The sequence below is a fragment of the Triturus cristatus genome, chromosome 12, assembly GCF_964204655.1.
Source record: "Triturus cristatus chromosome 12, aTriCri1.1, whole genome shotgun sequence".
NCBI lineage: Eukaryota > Metazoa > Chordata > Amphibia > Caudata > Salamandridae > Triturus > Triturus cristatus.
Genome location: NC_140595.1, coordinates 490,997,090 through 491,012,395, shown reverse-complemented (window position 1 = coordinate 491,012,395; position 15,306 = coordinate 490,997,090). Strand labels below are relative to the sequence as shown.

The 15,306-nt window shown below is 46.3% G+C and overlaps 1 long non-coding RNA gene across 1 annotated transcript in view; it reads right to left on the bottom strand.

The window, feature by feature from the left end:
* LOC146776149 (uncharacterized) overlaps nucleotides 1–15,306 on the bottom strand; it is a 67,421-nt gene that overhangs the window by 20,575 nt on the left and 31,540 nt on the right. The window contains exon 2 of the long non-coding RNA XR_014972372.1: nucleotides 1,787–1,897. This is a non-coding gene — a long non-coding RNA (uncharacterized LOC146776149). The remainder of the gene's footprint in view (nucleotides 1–1,786; nucleotides 1,898–15,306) is intronic.

Below are 15,306 nucleotides of genomic sequence, written 5' to 3'. Positions count from 1 at the left end.
GGTTTGGCTTACTGCACTATTAATCAGAGCAGATGGGCAATCTCAGCGGGTCATGTCCCTATACACGACATTATGGTAGGGGAACACTCGTTGGTTTGTAGGCTCCTGAGGGGCATTTGGTTGTCTTTTTCCCCACAACCTAGGTACTCTTCCCTGTGTGATGTCAATGTAGTGCTTCAACAACTGCAATCATGGCAGGATAATGCATACCTTTCCCGTAAGGAATTAACAGCTAAGTTGGTGATTCTGTTATGTCTCATCTCGTGGAAACGAGTTTCTGATGTCTGTGCCTTGGATGTTTTAGCAATATGCTCACCCTGGAGAGGGTGTCTTTTACTAGTGCTAGACACACCAAATCCAACACCAGGGTGGTTCACTAACCTGCTTTTCCAGGTCATCCAAAATTGTGCATGTTGCACAGTCTGAGAGCGTATGAATCTATAACGGAGGAATACAGGACTGGAGGACATTCTACATTCTCAGAGCCGTTGATTGGTCTTCGGACTCCACTTTTAAAACATTTTATTTCAAACCAATGGCATGGCTTTACTGGTTGTCAACCAGCTTTGAACTAGAATAATCTGAGCCTCTGGTCCTGACAAAGAATATAAAATGTCCTAGCTATCATGAAGGAAAGTTTCAATTCTATTAAGGAAGCAGAGGCAAGGATTATCTTTCCTTGTTGCTTTATCAACTAATACCCTCCCGGGACCCACTGAAGTCTTTAGTAATGTTGATTCCAACTTTGCCTATTGTTTCTGAGTGGATGAATCTGGTTCATTATTAAGGTTCTCGAAAGTTACCAGTATTGCTAGGTTGGTGTATAATTGATGTTCTGTCATGTACTGGAACTTATGGGGCTGCTATTTGTTTTCTGCAGGATCGGATCAGAAGCAAGACTATTGAATGAAAAGCCAGATTCAGGACATTTCATTCGAAGAAAGAGGAAGTGCAATCCTTGATGTTGCTTATATGGGACTGACTCTACGGTTGTTCTGTTTATTGTTTAAGGCTAGGAAATTTTATGTTAACCCTATTTGCTGCACTTTGTCGATAGCACATCTAACGGACACTATTTGAATACTAAAATATGGCAATGCAGAATGGGTTGTGTTTGCAATATCCAGATATTTATTGTATGTGTGGCGTGTAAAATTCCAAATTAAAAAAATATGATTAGTATTTTTAGATTGGATGTAATTAGTATGTTTATTTTATTGCTTTTTATTTAAATATTTAGTGAATGACATGCTAGGTGCTAGCCACAGTGATTTCAAATTTTTTGCACTGCACCTTGCACTTTGAATAGAGTTGGCTGAATGCCCTATATTTAAGCCTGTTTTGCACTTTTAATCACAGAAAAGTATTACTATGACCCTGCTTCACCAATGTTGGTTGTGATTGTTTATTGATTAATACTTTTACTATAAGTAGGTCATTATGTCCATGTATATTTATCTGCTGTATGTATACAAGATGTAATGTGCTTTTATGGTTTTATCTTTTAAAACCGTATAAAGATACCACCACAGTAGAGTCCACGTGCTCCCCTCCCTATATTTATTTACTATAACCTAGGGGATGGGGTCCCTGGTGTCATGGTCCTTGCCACAGCCTATCATCAAACCCCAGCCTGCCCACAATCTGCCTGCCACAGCATTCCCATAATCTGCCTATAACCCCCCATGGGCGCCTCACCGCTCCAAGTCCTCATTTGCAGATTAAGGGATTGGAGGCCCCCACTGTCGGTTTCTGACTAGATTATGGTATGGATGAAATACTTTACTAGATTCCTGATGGCAAGGGCTCCTGTCTTTAATGCTGCTCATGGTCTTAGTTGCACTCTTCTTCCACACGCCGAATCCTCCCGCGATGTATCTGGCAGCAGTCCGTAAACCTGCAAGGAAAGAAGAATAATGTTTGCAAGCTATTTAAGCACTGCGGTGCTCCGCACAACAAGGAAAGCAGAGGATACAAAGAATTAGGCAAAAAGAGGTAAAGCTGGCAAGCGTAAAGTTTTGATTTGTGCTTAAAGAACGACAGTTGCAGATTGCACAAGACTTTGTATTATGCTTAGAGAAGGACTGTTCACATTAGAACTTTGCTATAGACCGGTTGAAAGACTTGTATTTGCGCTTTCCAACAGAGAAAAAACTATATAAGGGTTGTCAGAAACTTTGATGTTCATTTGGAATTGCCCTAATACCCTCCGAAAGATTAACCCTACCTATGATGATAAAAGAGACAATAACAGAGAACTTGTTATATTAACTAATACAGTTTCCCTGAAGTGTGAAAGGAAAAACTAACCTCACTAACATACATACCTGTGTGTGATGGACATACATGCCAGATTTGTCGTGTCTAATATGTGGAAGTATGCTGAGGAATTACACGTGATATTTGCACTAGGAAATTGCATATGGTGAATACCAATTGGTACAGTGGAATAATGGCATAGTGGAATGATATGTTGTTTCTGTGCTAACTGCCTCTGTCATCAGGTCAGGTAGATTAAATAACTTATCTGCTGAAGAGAAAGAAAGGAGTTGCAAGTTAAATGTATACCTATATTGCAGGAAAGCGGAGCATTTTGCCCGGGAATGTTCTGCTACACCTAAGAAAAGCAAGGTTGTAGCTAGTCTTGTGCGAGGAGACAAAGCACAGGAAAACTAGAACTCACAGCAAGTAAAAAGATCGCCTCACCAAGAGGAAACAAGTGTAAGATCTCCCAGTACCTAGCTGACACTGTAAACATATTTACATGTCATACAAGTTACTGCGGTGTTAATCGCACAACAGAGAAATGTCCTCCCTATGTTTTACTTGATTCTGGAGCCACCTTAAATTTTTTTACCTCTCCTTAGCCACTAGATTGGGCATTCTAAAAATCCCGAAAGATGAGCCTGAACCTGTGCAAGCGGTCGATGGGTCTGAGTTATCTTCAGGCTTCATCAATTTTCTAACAGAGCCCTTGACCTTGGTCTGTGACAAAGGGCATACTGAAAGGCTTGTTTTTTACATGATTGATACACCCACTTTTGAGGTAATTTTGGGGATCCCGTGGTCAGAACACCATAACACCAAGATAGAATGGGTGCTCTAGATTCTCCAACCTGCATGACCTTGTGTTATCAAGAAGCCCCAAGTTTGGTGACTCCACTATATTGTGCTTTAGTTCAGAAAGCTTGTCAAGAATCATTGCTGTAGGGATTTGGGGATTTTCAGAACATCTTTTACCCACATGAAGGCCACTCAGATAACCCCCACACCATGCATTCAATTGCAGTATTGGCCTCATTCCCGGTGCCACTCTTCCTTGCAGCAGGCTATATGCTCTTACCGAGTCTGAGCCCCAGCATCTGAGAAAGTACCTAACGAGTTACTAGGGCTAGGTTTCATTCCCCATTCCAACTCGCCGTCTTTTACCCTTTTATTTTTGTTCCTCAGAAATATGGGGAATTGTGGTCTGTATCGATTACCGGGCGGTCAATAAAGTCACCAGAAACAACCAATACCCACCCCCTCTCATTCCTAGCTTGTCAGACCAAGTTCAGCAATCAAAGTACTTTTAGCCAAGTTGACACCTAATTAACGTATACAGTGTGGGTCATCTGTTTAGTATGGGATGTAGTTATTTTTAATAAGTCTAAGAGACTGCCCTGCAATATATTATGGGCACGTTGGTCCCTGCCCTCCTCCCCACAATCAAAGACATGCTCAATCACTCTTTGAGCATGGAAAATATTCCAGTAAACTGAAAAGCAGCGAGTCAGAGAAATTCTAAAACAAAACATGGCAGATCCCCTTGAGTTGTCAAATTAAAGGCCTGTATCGCTGCTCCCTTTCCTCTGAAAAGTTATGGAGAGACTAGTAAATAACAACTCATGCCTTTTTGGAGACTTATTCTCTGTTAAATCCATCCTAGGCAGGTTTCCGCACATCGTATAGCACAGATACAGCGCTAGTGAGCTTCTGGACTCAATCAGACTTGCTCTAGATTTGGGGAATCCAGCAATGCTGGTTCTACTTGACTTGTCTGCAGCCTTTGACACCATCTCACATGCAACCCTAATCCAAAGATATGGGGAGATTGGTAAAACTCTAGGCTGGCTGAAAATCTTTTTGAGTGATCACACCCATTTGTTGCAGTTAGACAGTTTCAACTCCTGAACTGTAGCCCTTGATGGGTGTGGGTACCACAGGGCTCATCTTTGAGCCCCACCTTTTATATCCCCTCGCTGGCTAAAGTGATAAGATCATGTGGTTTCGATGTCATTTCGTATGCAGATGACACGTAACTTATTATCAATATGGGGCCAAATCCGGAATCTACTAAATTAGGACTCAGGAATTGTATGGAAAAGATTGTTTCCTGGATGTCAAGCAACTATCTCCAATTGAATTCCAGCAAGATGGAGATTCTTCTTTTTGGGAAAGCTCATTCCTTCGGGTCCAGTGATTGGTGGCCCATGGAACTGGGGTCATTCCTTACCCCTAACAAAGAAGTCAGAAATCTGGGAATTTTGATCGATCAGAATCTCTCTATGAAAGAACATTTCAACTCGATCACCGGATCCTTCTTTAGCCTGATGTGTCTTCTTAGGGAAGCCTTTCACTGGCTACCTTTGCAGACCAGGGAATCACTCATCCATGCTTTCATTGTTAGTCGTCTGGACTATGGCAATGCCTTAATCGTATCAATGAATGAGGGCCTTTTAACCAAATTATACGCTGGACAGAACACAGCTGCCAGCCTGGTCTGTAACCTGCCACCCTGAGCCCCTTCAGAACCCATGCTCAAATCTTTACACTGGCTACCCATAAAAAGTGTGCCCGCTTTAAGCTTCTTTGTCTAGTACACAAAGCTGTACACGGAAAGTGGCCCACGGTATCTGGAAAACAAGCTGCAGCCTTGCGTTCCTAAATGCAATCTTAGGTCTCGTGAGCAACGTTTATTGCACCCTCGGCGTACACGCACAGCTAGGCACGGGGCCGTTCCTCCCCATTCCTGGCCCCGAAATACCGGAATTCTACGCTCGTGTTCTGTTCTAGTTCTATTTAAAAAATCCTTGTAAACCTGGCTCTTTTGAAATTCAATCTTTGCTAATTTTATTACTGACCTGTATGGTCTGCTACAGTGCCAAGAGACCCTCCCAAGGGTGATTTGTTGCGCTTAACATATATCAATAATAATAATACTAAATAAAATCCTCAATCATAGTTCCTCAATTTACTTTCTCACAATGAATGCCAGTTCAAAGTATTCAATTAGGCCCTTCTAGACCAACGTCTCTGTAGTTTTTCCAAACACCACAAAAAGATGATGGACAAAATTCTGAACATTGTCAAACATTCCCCCCAGTCACAGATCTGAGTTAAATCCATCGTTTTTTTGCTCACCATGCCACCCCAGTTTGGACCCAGCCATATGCAAATCAGTCTTGACCCTGCTCCCCATGGGAGTCTAGCCCGAACGGCCAGGCCAGTAGAAAACGTTGTAATGTACCTGCTGTCCTTGTGGAGTTTGAGCTGAGGGCATTCTGAGCTCATGTTGAGTTTTGTGAACCACGGAGAGCCATTGATGTTGCCAATCAGGCCATCAATTGTGGGGGAGATGTGCAGTTTCTTCTTTATGGCCTTACTGGGAAGGAGCATGATGATGCGGATTCGGATACATCCCGGCTGTTTAGGTTTGTTTGCTACTACCATGGGAGATACACAGGGTAGGACCAAATACTTTTTCGATGACTCCGATGTCTTCAAGTTTTTGTATTTCTGTTTCCACCACCGGGCAGAGGTAAAATGGAAACCTACGGTGTCTCAGGGCGGACCACGTGGTTGATGTGGCGAGGGACTGGGCGGCCCCTTCAGGTGACCCAGACCGGTGAAAAGGTACAGGAAGCCTAGGAGCAGGCAGTCAATATCACTTGAGAGGTCCCATATGGCATCAGCAAAGTGAATGAGTGTTGCAGTTGTGGAGAGTCTTGGAGTCTGGTGAGGTGACACAGAATTTTTCTCGAGTAGGACTGGGTGCCAAGGGACAAAGAACAGCTGAAAGCTCCCGCCAACGAAATGGGTGTTGAACTCCTGTAGGCAAATATGCGGGCTGGTGTGGGCACCAGCGTGGGTCGCGGATCCAGGGTGTTGAACTGCACAAGGCTTTTGACACTGACTGATGCTCCTGTGTCCATAATAGATGTGAATGACATGCAACCAATATTATGGCAGGTAGGGTGGGTCCATCGTGAGGGTTGCCCCGGTTCCAGGGTGCATGAGACCATGTACCCTCTGGTCCTGGTGACTGCTCAGGTGTGAACGCTTTCACACCTTGGTGTCTGGACGCAACACTGCCTCTGAATGCGGGTGATCAGTGCCCCCCCAGGGCAGACTTTAGTGAAGTGGCTGGGGCAATGATACGTAGAACAAGTTTTGTCCCTAGCTGGGCACTCAGGAAGCGGGTGCAGCTGAGGAGAAGGAAAGAGGAGTTGCTGTCTGGTCTCAAGAAGGTTTCATCAAGGGTCTTGAGCATGATACCTGCTAAAAGCAGGCTAAAGAAAAGGGTTTGAGCAGGAATGGATGCCTCCCCTAAGCTGGAGAAAAAAATGCCTGATTCCTGGTAAAGTTGGGGATGGCTGTGTGAACACTCACAGTGGTTTAAAAGGAATAAATCCATCATCTACGCCCCCGCCTGTTCCCTTCCTAAAAACTCAGTGAATTGCTGAGGTCTCATTGGCTCTATCCAATCAGAAACCACCCCAGATGAGAACACACCTGGAAAGATTGTCTCGTCTGGTCCAGCAGGACCTGGTAAAGACACTGTGCTACCCCATTTTCAACATACAATGGATGCTTTCTTTATGTCTGGTCTTTCTACGACTGATGCCGCAGTAAGCATGCGGCCAGGCAGGTCTCTGGCTCGACTGATTCATCTGTGACTAACCGCTCTCCCCCGGCCTAAATGAAGTTATATCTTCCAACAACAAGTTGACCCACTCCATTTCATTCTCACCACCTCAGCTGATGTTGCCTGAGGTGTCTCTGGTCCCCAGAAATTCCCTCCATTCTGAGGCAGGGTCCTCTACACCACTACAAGCCTCTCAGCTTCGGTATCTAGGGAACCCGGAGCAGGCGTTAATCGGGGGAGCAGGGGGCGATTGCCAAGAGGCTTTCTTTTCCTTCTCAGATTTCTCTGATAGCAATTGGGAGGAGGGCCTGAATCAAGCGGCTCAATCTATCTTGGCTTCCAATTCAGGCGGGACCCGCACTGGGCTCCCAAGTCAGATAACTGTGGGACCTGATGCTCCAGCTACTGCACTGTATCGGAGTGGCAGGCTTTGTAGCCTTCCTGTGGATCAAGCTGAGGGCCTTGTGTTGGCGGTATTCAATCAAGGCGCAATCGACCCTGCCTCATGAAATCTCTTAACATCTCCTGAGGCGGAAGCCGGGAGACCACTCGCCACTACTTTTAAAATTGTAGTCACTTACTTGTTGTTTTTTGGGCACGTTCTCTCCCTGAGCACAATCCCTCTGCATCTTGACTCACTCGAGCCCCCCAAACAGCGGATAGTAGCGCTGTCTCGGGCTCCGTGGAAAGATTGCCGCCATTGCCGATTGACCAGGACACGCCCTCTACCGTGAGGCCACGCCCCCAGCCAGAAATCTAAATAAAGGGCGCCGAATCCAAACGGTATTTAGAAAATCTCTTAACATCTCCTGAGGCGGAAGCCGGGAGACCACTCGCCACTACTTTTAAAATTGTAGTCACTTACTTGTTGTTTTTACGGGCACGTTCTCTCCCTGAGCACAATCCCTCTGCATCTTGACTCACTCGAGCCCCCCAAACAGCGGATAGTAGCGCTGTCTCGGGCTCCGTGGAAAGATTGCCGCCATTGCCGATTGACCAGGACACGCCCTCTACCGTGAGGCCACGCCCCCAGCCAGAAATCTAAATAAAGGGCGCCGAATCCAAACGGTATTTAGAAAATCTCTTAACATCTCCTGAGGCGGAAGCCGGGAGACCACTCGCCACTACTTTTAAAATTGTAGTCACTTACTTGTTGTTTTTTGGGCACGTTCTCTCCCTGAGCACAATCCCTCTGCATCTTGACTCACTCGAGCCCCCCAAACAGCGGATAGTAGCGCTGTCTCGGGCTCCGTGGAAAGATTGCCGCCATTGCCGATTGACCAGGACACGCCCTCTACCGTGAGGCCACGCCCCCAGCCAGAAGTTCCCTTCCATAAAACATGGGCATCCCTAGGAAGCGCAGCGGACGAGCGCAGCGGGCGCGACGATGGCGCGCCGAAGGCGCGCCTAAGGCAAGCCCGTCTGCGCCCGTCCGCGCCAGAACGAGCCAGGAGCCAGGCACAGGAGAGCAAGTGAGGATTTCTTATTCCAGGGATTCCTTATGCCACCTCAATCTGCCTGTTCAACAGACATGTTCCCACTCACTGAGGGGAGATTCATGCTTCACCCACTGCCCCCACTGTCCTTTTAAACTTACTTCCTCTACTAACAAGCACCACCCTCAAACGATCATCAACATGGCCCTGATCAACTGCAGGTCTCTGCCCAAACACGCCCTTGAGATACGCCTACTCATCGAGGAACACCACCTAGAGATTCTGTTTCTTACAGAAACATGGCTTGCGCCTGATTCAGACGCAGATATAGTACAGGCCCTACCTCACGGATTCCAGATTCAACACCTGAACCGCCCTAAGGGCAGGGGAGGAGGGATTGCCATCATATTTAAAGAGTCTCTCGCTTGCAGATTTCTAGACAGCCCCCTGGCGGACTGTGAAAATACTCATTTCTCTATTCAAATGTCCCCCTGTATCTCCCTCGCAGGAATTCTCATCTACCGCCCTCCAGGAGCTATGGGGCAATTCCATAACTCACTTCTAGAATGCTCCTTGGCCATGGTCAGTACACAGCCCAACCTCCTAATTTTAGGGGACCTTAATGTCCATTTCGATAATAGCAAAGACGAAACAGCCACTGAACTGATCTCAGACCTGGCAGACAACCAACTCCACTTGCAAAACAATCTTCCCACACATAATCGTGGACACCTGCTTGATCCCATCTTCTGCAATTTTCCCGACCTTGTGGTGGGTACACCGATCCCTGTACCATGGTCCGACCATCTGCTCATCCCTTTTATTTGGCGAATCCAGTCCACACCTCCTTCTACCCAAGCACCCAGCAGACCTTCCCGCCCTTGGGCGAATCTGGACATCGACAAATGGAAACAAGCATTAGAGGACACCAGGCCACATCCCGAATTGAACCCTCATCTGGCAGATGCGAAGTTCACGTCCTGGGTTGTTAAATCGCTAGACACAGTCCTTCCCAAAAAACTGCATCGGAAACCTAGGAAAAAAGCCACCTCTCCGTGGTTCACCCAAGAGATACGCCTCCTTAAGAAAATTTGCAAGCGAGCGGAAAGAGTTTGGAGGAAAAATTTTGATTCTAATAGTAAAAATGACTACAAACATACTATTCTCAATTACAAAAAGGCTCTAAAAAATGCTCAAATATCCTTTTTTAATAAAAAAATTAGAGAGGCATCCTGTTCGTCCAGAGAAACGTTTCTAATTGTGAAAGAACTTTTAAAGACACCTACGCCATCTGTCACGCATAATCTCTCGGACAACCATTGTAATGAGCTAGCCACGTTCTTCGACCTTAAAATTCAAAAAATCCTCCAACACCTTCCCCCTCTTCTCTCTGAAGACCCCATTCCTCCTCACCTGCCGCAGTGCCAGAATGGGGATTCAGAACTCATCAGCTTCCTTTCCATCAGTGAGGCAACCTTAGGGCCCATACTTCATTCCCTTAAAAGCGGTTCCCCGCATGACCCAGCGCCAGTGAGACATCTAAAACAGGTCGCCCCCACCATCCTAACACCTATGGTGAACCTGATAAATTCTTCCATAGAAAGTGGAACGGTTCCCTTAAATTGGAAGAAGGCTGTGGTAAAAGCTTTAATCAAAAAGCCTAATCTCGACCCTGGTAATTTGGCCAACTTCAGGCCGATCTCCCTTCTTCCAGGTATTAGCAAGATGGCTGAAAAGTTTATTAATGGTCAGCTAACAAATTATCTGGAATCCAACAACCTGCTTAAAACATCTCAAACCGGTTTCCGCCCGGGCCAAGGCACTGAGACAGCGATGGTGGCGGTTGTCGAAGAGGCTAGGAAGATCATTGATGCAGGAGGATCAGTGGCAGTGATCCTTCTGGACCTCAGTGCGGCATTCGACACCGTCAACCACGATGTCCTGGTACAACGGCTGGAAAACCTTGGGATCTCGGGTCTGGCCCTCTCTTGGCTCAAATTCTATCTCCACAATCGCTCCTTCCAGGTAGCGGATGGCGATTTTATCTCCAGGGAGACCCCGGTACGTTGCGGAGTGCCCCAGGGCTCGTCCCTGAGCCCGACGCTCTTCAACGTGTATATGTCGCCCCTGGAGAAAATTGTCGTCCCGTATGGCATTAAACTTCTGACCTACGCCGACGACACACAGCTGGTTGTCTCCCTCAGTCGGCCAGAGAATTTTACCACCGACCTGCACTCCTGTCTGGGGGACGTAGTCAGCTGGATGAACGCCTCACAACTAAAACTCAATGGGGATAAAACTGAGCTAATGGTAATTGGCAATCAGTCCCACTTCCGACCGGAGTCTCTATGGCCCCCGTGCATGGGTCCCCCCCCAACCCCTAAAACTGACATCAAAAGCTTGGGGATTTGGTTGGACCATAACCTGTCCCTAAGCACCCAAGCAAGGAACACGGCTGGAATCTGCTTTGGCCTACTCCGTACCTCCCGCAAGATCCTCCACCTACTTCCCTTCCAGTCAAGAAAGCTACTCTTACAGGGCCTCATCCTTTCTAGACTGGACTACGGAAATGCCCTATATCTCGGCGCACCTAAAAAAGTCATAGCCAGGCTGCAGGTGGTGCAAAATGCTGCTGCCCGGATTCTCACAGGCACAAAAAATCGCTGCTCTGCCAAACCGGCGATTAGAGCACTCCACTGGCTGCCCGTGGAGCAAAGGGTCCAGTTCAAAGCCCTGTGCCTAACCCATAAAATTCTCCATGGGAAAGCCCCGCCCATCCTTAAAGACCTCGTGGTCCCTCACACCACGAGTAGAACTCTTCGTTCCTCTAATGCCCACCTCACCCAAATACCCAGGTTCAAGAAAGCTCGCTCCGGAGGCCGGCGGTTTTCCTATCAGGCGTCTAAAATTTGGAATGCCCTTCCTCCGGACCTCCGCGCCCAACCCAACCTTCTATCCTTTCGTAAATCTCTAAAGACGTGGCTGTTCCCTTAACCTCCCTTCGCTTTCGCCTGACTTATTTGATTTTCCTCAGCGCTGGGACGCTCTCGGGCAGCCATGCGCTTTATAAATCCCATTCAAATCAATCAAATCAAATCATTAGAGGCAGAAGATGAATTGTTATGGGATCCTGTTGGGACGGAGCGAACTCCAATTAACTGCTTTCTCCAGCGAGTGCCCCTCCCAACTATATAAAATCTGCAGGTTCCTACCAGGATGTGGGGAGGGAGCATTCATCCTCCCTTGGCTACTCCTCCGCTGGTCTGGCTCAGGATTCCCCATGCTGGGGGCTATTTATAATCTTCTTTTACAGCACAGAGAGGATTATCACAAGGATTCACTAGTGTTGAAAGCTGCACATCTTAAGACCCAGGTGATTCTATGGAAACTGTATAAAAATATGGACATCGTTTAGTAACAACTCTGAGCAGTTGAAGCTTCTCAGTAGGCCCTTCAAAGGAGGCAGAAACCAACAGCTTAGGGATTATTCAGCAGATTTCCACTCTATCCTCAAGGGTGGAGCATTTGAAGAACAGGTCACGACGGAATAATCTGCAAGTCTTGGGTGTCCCTGAAGGGGAGCAAGGGGACGACCCTCATGATTTTGTCATTCATCTGTTTCGAGAAGCCTTTCCTGCACTAAAGCGACTGGGATGTGGATTTTATGGTGCAACGTGCTCACCGTTTCCCATTTGGACTTTCCAGCAAGCCCTCTAAGTATCCACGCGCTATACTTATTCATATCAGTAACTTTATTCTCAGGCAAGAGATCTTCCAGGCCGCCACTCCTAAGCAGCCTATGGAGGCTAGTAGCATTGACTTCTTCGTTTGATCAGATTTCTGCCATCAAACAGTAACGAGGCGCCGGGAACATATTACGGCTCTTTAGAAATTTGGGGCCTATGTCTCCCTCATGGAGCTTGCAACTCTGCAGATTCGTAAGGATGGTCACTCTATTGCTACGACAGTCTAAAGGTCCAAGACTTGCTAACCAAGTGGCAACCAGGGGGAATGAGGATGTTATGACTGGCTTTGCTGTTGTCTTACTCTTCGGATACATAGGGCTCCTTACTGGTTTTTCTACTGTGGTGTTTAATCCTGGGTAGGGAGGCTATCTGGCTGGGAGGCTAACTGGTTGGGAAGTACATCGGTAAGCCCTAAGGCAGTCTGGGCGGGGGCAGTGGGCTGAGGAGTTGGTCTTTCTTTCCTATGTAGGAGCCTTTTTTGGGCTTTTTCTTTTTTTTCCCCCCTTCTTTTTCCTTGATTCTTGGCTTCTCTTTTTTCTTCAAAGGATCTGTGTGAAACACAAAGAAAAGAAGAAATGGGATGGGGTAAAGAAAAGGAAAGAACAGCTTTTCTCCTTCAAGTGGACTCTCTGGTCGGGTGGGGCGGTCAGGGCCTTGGGCTGATCCGGAATGGGACCCTATCACTAACAAATCCTAGGAGTAGGGGTATGGGCCCTAGGTGTAAGGGGCATAGCATTGAGGGGTAGGGCGGCTTGTCACCAAGGGGGCTAGGGGTGGGTCTCTAGGTTTTTGGGAAGGGGGTCACTTTTTTGTCTTTTGGAGCATTAGAGCAATGTTTTAGGCAATCTGATCTGGATAAGGCTGCTTACAGTGTTAAAAATTGCCATCAGACCATTTACATACATCGTCTTCCTCAAACTGAAAGGTGAGAGGAGAAGCTTGTGGATTCAATGTGATTATGGTTATAGTTAGCAATAGCAGCAGTCCTGCCCAGCAACTTCATATCCTTTCATGCAATATTATTAGGGTTAAATAGCTTCAAAAGTGTAAATTAGTACAGGAAGAACTCAACAAGCCCTGGCCTCAAATTCTCTGTCTCCAGGAGACCCATTTGTGTCAGATGGAGGGTGTACTATTAAAAGAGCTAGGTTACCAGACTTCTTCTCAGAGGGGGGTTGCACTTTTAGCTCGGGACAGCAGGTGTGGGGGTACTCCGACAAAGGATGGATTTGGAAGGTCGCTGTCTGATAACAATAATTCAGAAGGATACTCATTGGTTTACTGTGTTTTATACGTTCTGAACACTGAAGTCCCGGGGTTTTTTGACTTCCTCCTGTCTGAGTTGCATCGCTAGGCCCTATCCTATATCGGCTGTGGTGATTTTAATGTAACACTGTGTCCCAAAAACAATTCAGTATCTCAGCGTGTTCTCTCTCATCAGCCGTTCGACGATCGGGCCCGACGGGGCACGAACCGGCTCTAGGGGGCTGTTCACCAGTTACTTTCCTCATATTCTCTGGTTGCCTTTGGCTGTGCAAAGGCCCCACAAAGTAATATCTATGTTAGATGTTTTAGGTGAGCAGTACTTTGGTTTTCTCTTCCAATATTACAAGTAATCCAGGGCGCTTGTCTGATCATAACTTTCTTTCATTGTCTATTTCTTATGCTGTGGTTTTTTAGGCACTGAGCCCTCGAAGGTGGACATTTGAACGTAGGCTCTTGTTGGAGGAGGATTATGTTAGTTACATTAATGAACATTTAAGTGAATTCCTTGAATTTAATATCAGATCAGCTCCACCTCCGGTGGTTTGGGATGCTCTTAAAGCCTTGTGTAGAGGACAGATCCTTCAATTTGCCTCTTGCCATCAGAAAGTAGTACAATGGAGGAAATGACTGTTAAACAGACCTTGAGCTTCGTAGAAACTAATTGGGGTCATTGTTTTATGGTAAAGGACTGGCCATGGGCTGACCTGCTCTGGGAGCAGGCTTCAGTCCTCCATGCCTCTCTCAAGAAATACATTTGAGATAGAGCGATCAAAAACGGAAGGCCTCGGCAGATGGCCTATTTTAAAAAAATAGTGAGGAAATGAGATGAATCTTATCATTTAGGGTAAGAGACAGATCCTGTTTAAATAGTATTCGGCTGATTAGGGATGAAAACGGGTCCTCAGTTACTGAGTCAGCCGCAATCTGCAAAGTTTTTTATCTGTTCTATCAGGACCTTTATAATGATGACTGCTCATGTTCCCTTGAGTACAAAACAAAATTGGAGAGAAAGGGATTATCACAATGGGTGACCATTGGAGGGGGTTACTCCCAGTCCCCTAATCAATATAGTATCAAACAAAATTAGGGAGTACTCCCAATCGACAGAGGACTGTCTATAGGATATTGGCACGTGGAGCAAGTGAAGAAATAATCTTTCTTAAGAAGACCCCTCACTCACCAACCTGGTTGGTGACATGCTTCATCATCGAGGTCCCACCCAGATAGCCGAGTGCCATCCGGGTGTGCTGCGACACCTGACTATAGTGGAGCTGGTTTTTTTGGATGAAGGTGAATAGTGAATTTAGATAAAAATTGGCCAGATTTAACCCAATTGAAAATATTTTATTCCAGGGTAATTTGGACAATAGTTAAAAAGTAGTGAAGATACCAAAGAAGGTTAAATTGACTTATGGTATCTAATAATAAAAAAAGGCAGGTGAAAAAATATTTAAGGTCTACATGTTTCAACCATCAGTTGCTATTGCTTAGGTTTTCGTCAGGACCATAAAACGTGACCTGGGTGGTGCACACTCGCTAAGGTGTGCCCTGCCCTCGGTCAATGTTTGAAACCTAACCCGCTACTCACGGTTAGGAAAACCTTTCTCCAAGTCGTCGAAAGGAAAAATTTAGAGAGCAGTGTTTGCGCACCTCATGGGAGACGGGATCACACGATTTGTAACTTCCAAATTCAGAAATACAAATCAGTCCGCGTTTCTGCCTAGTGGTGATCAGTCAAGTCCCCCGGTGGAATTATCTGTTCTATCAGGACCTTTATAATGATGACTGCTCATGTTCCCTTGAGGACATACTTTGATTTAACAAGCAGCATCTTGAATAAATGGCTGCTCTCACACAGTGGTCTGAGTTGGATGCACCTAATACCCTCAGGGAGGTTAACTATGCTATTGGCTCTTTGGCTAGGGGGAGGGTGGCTGGTCCCGATCAGATC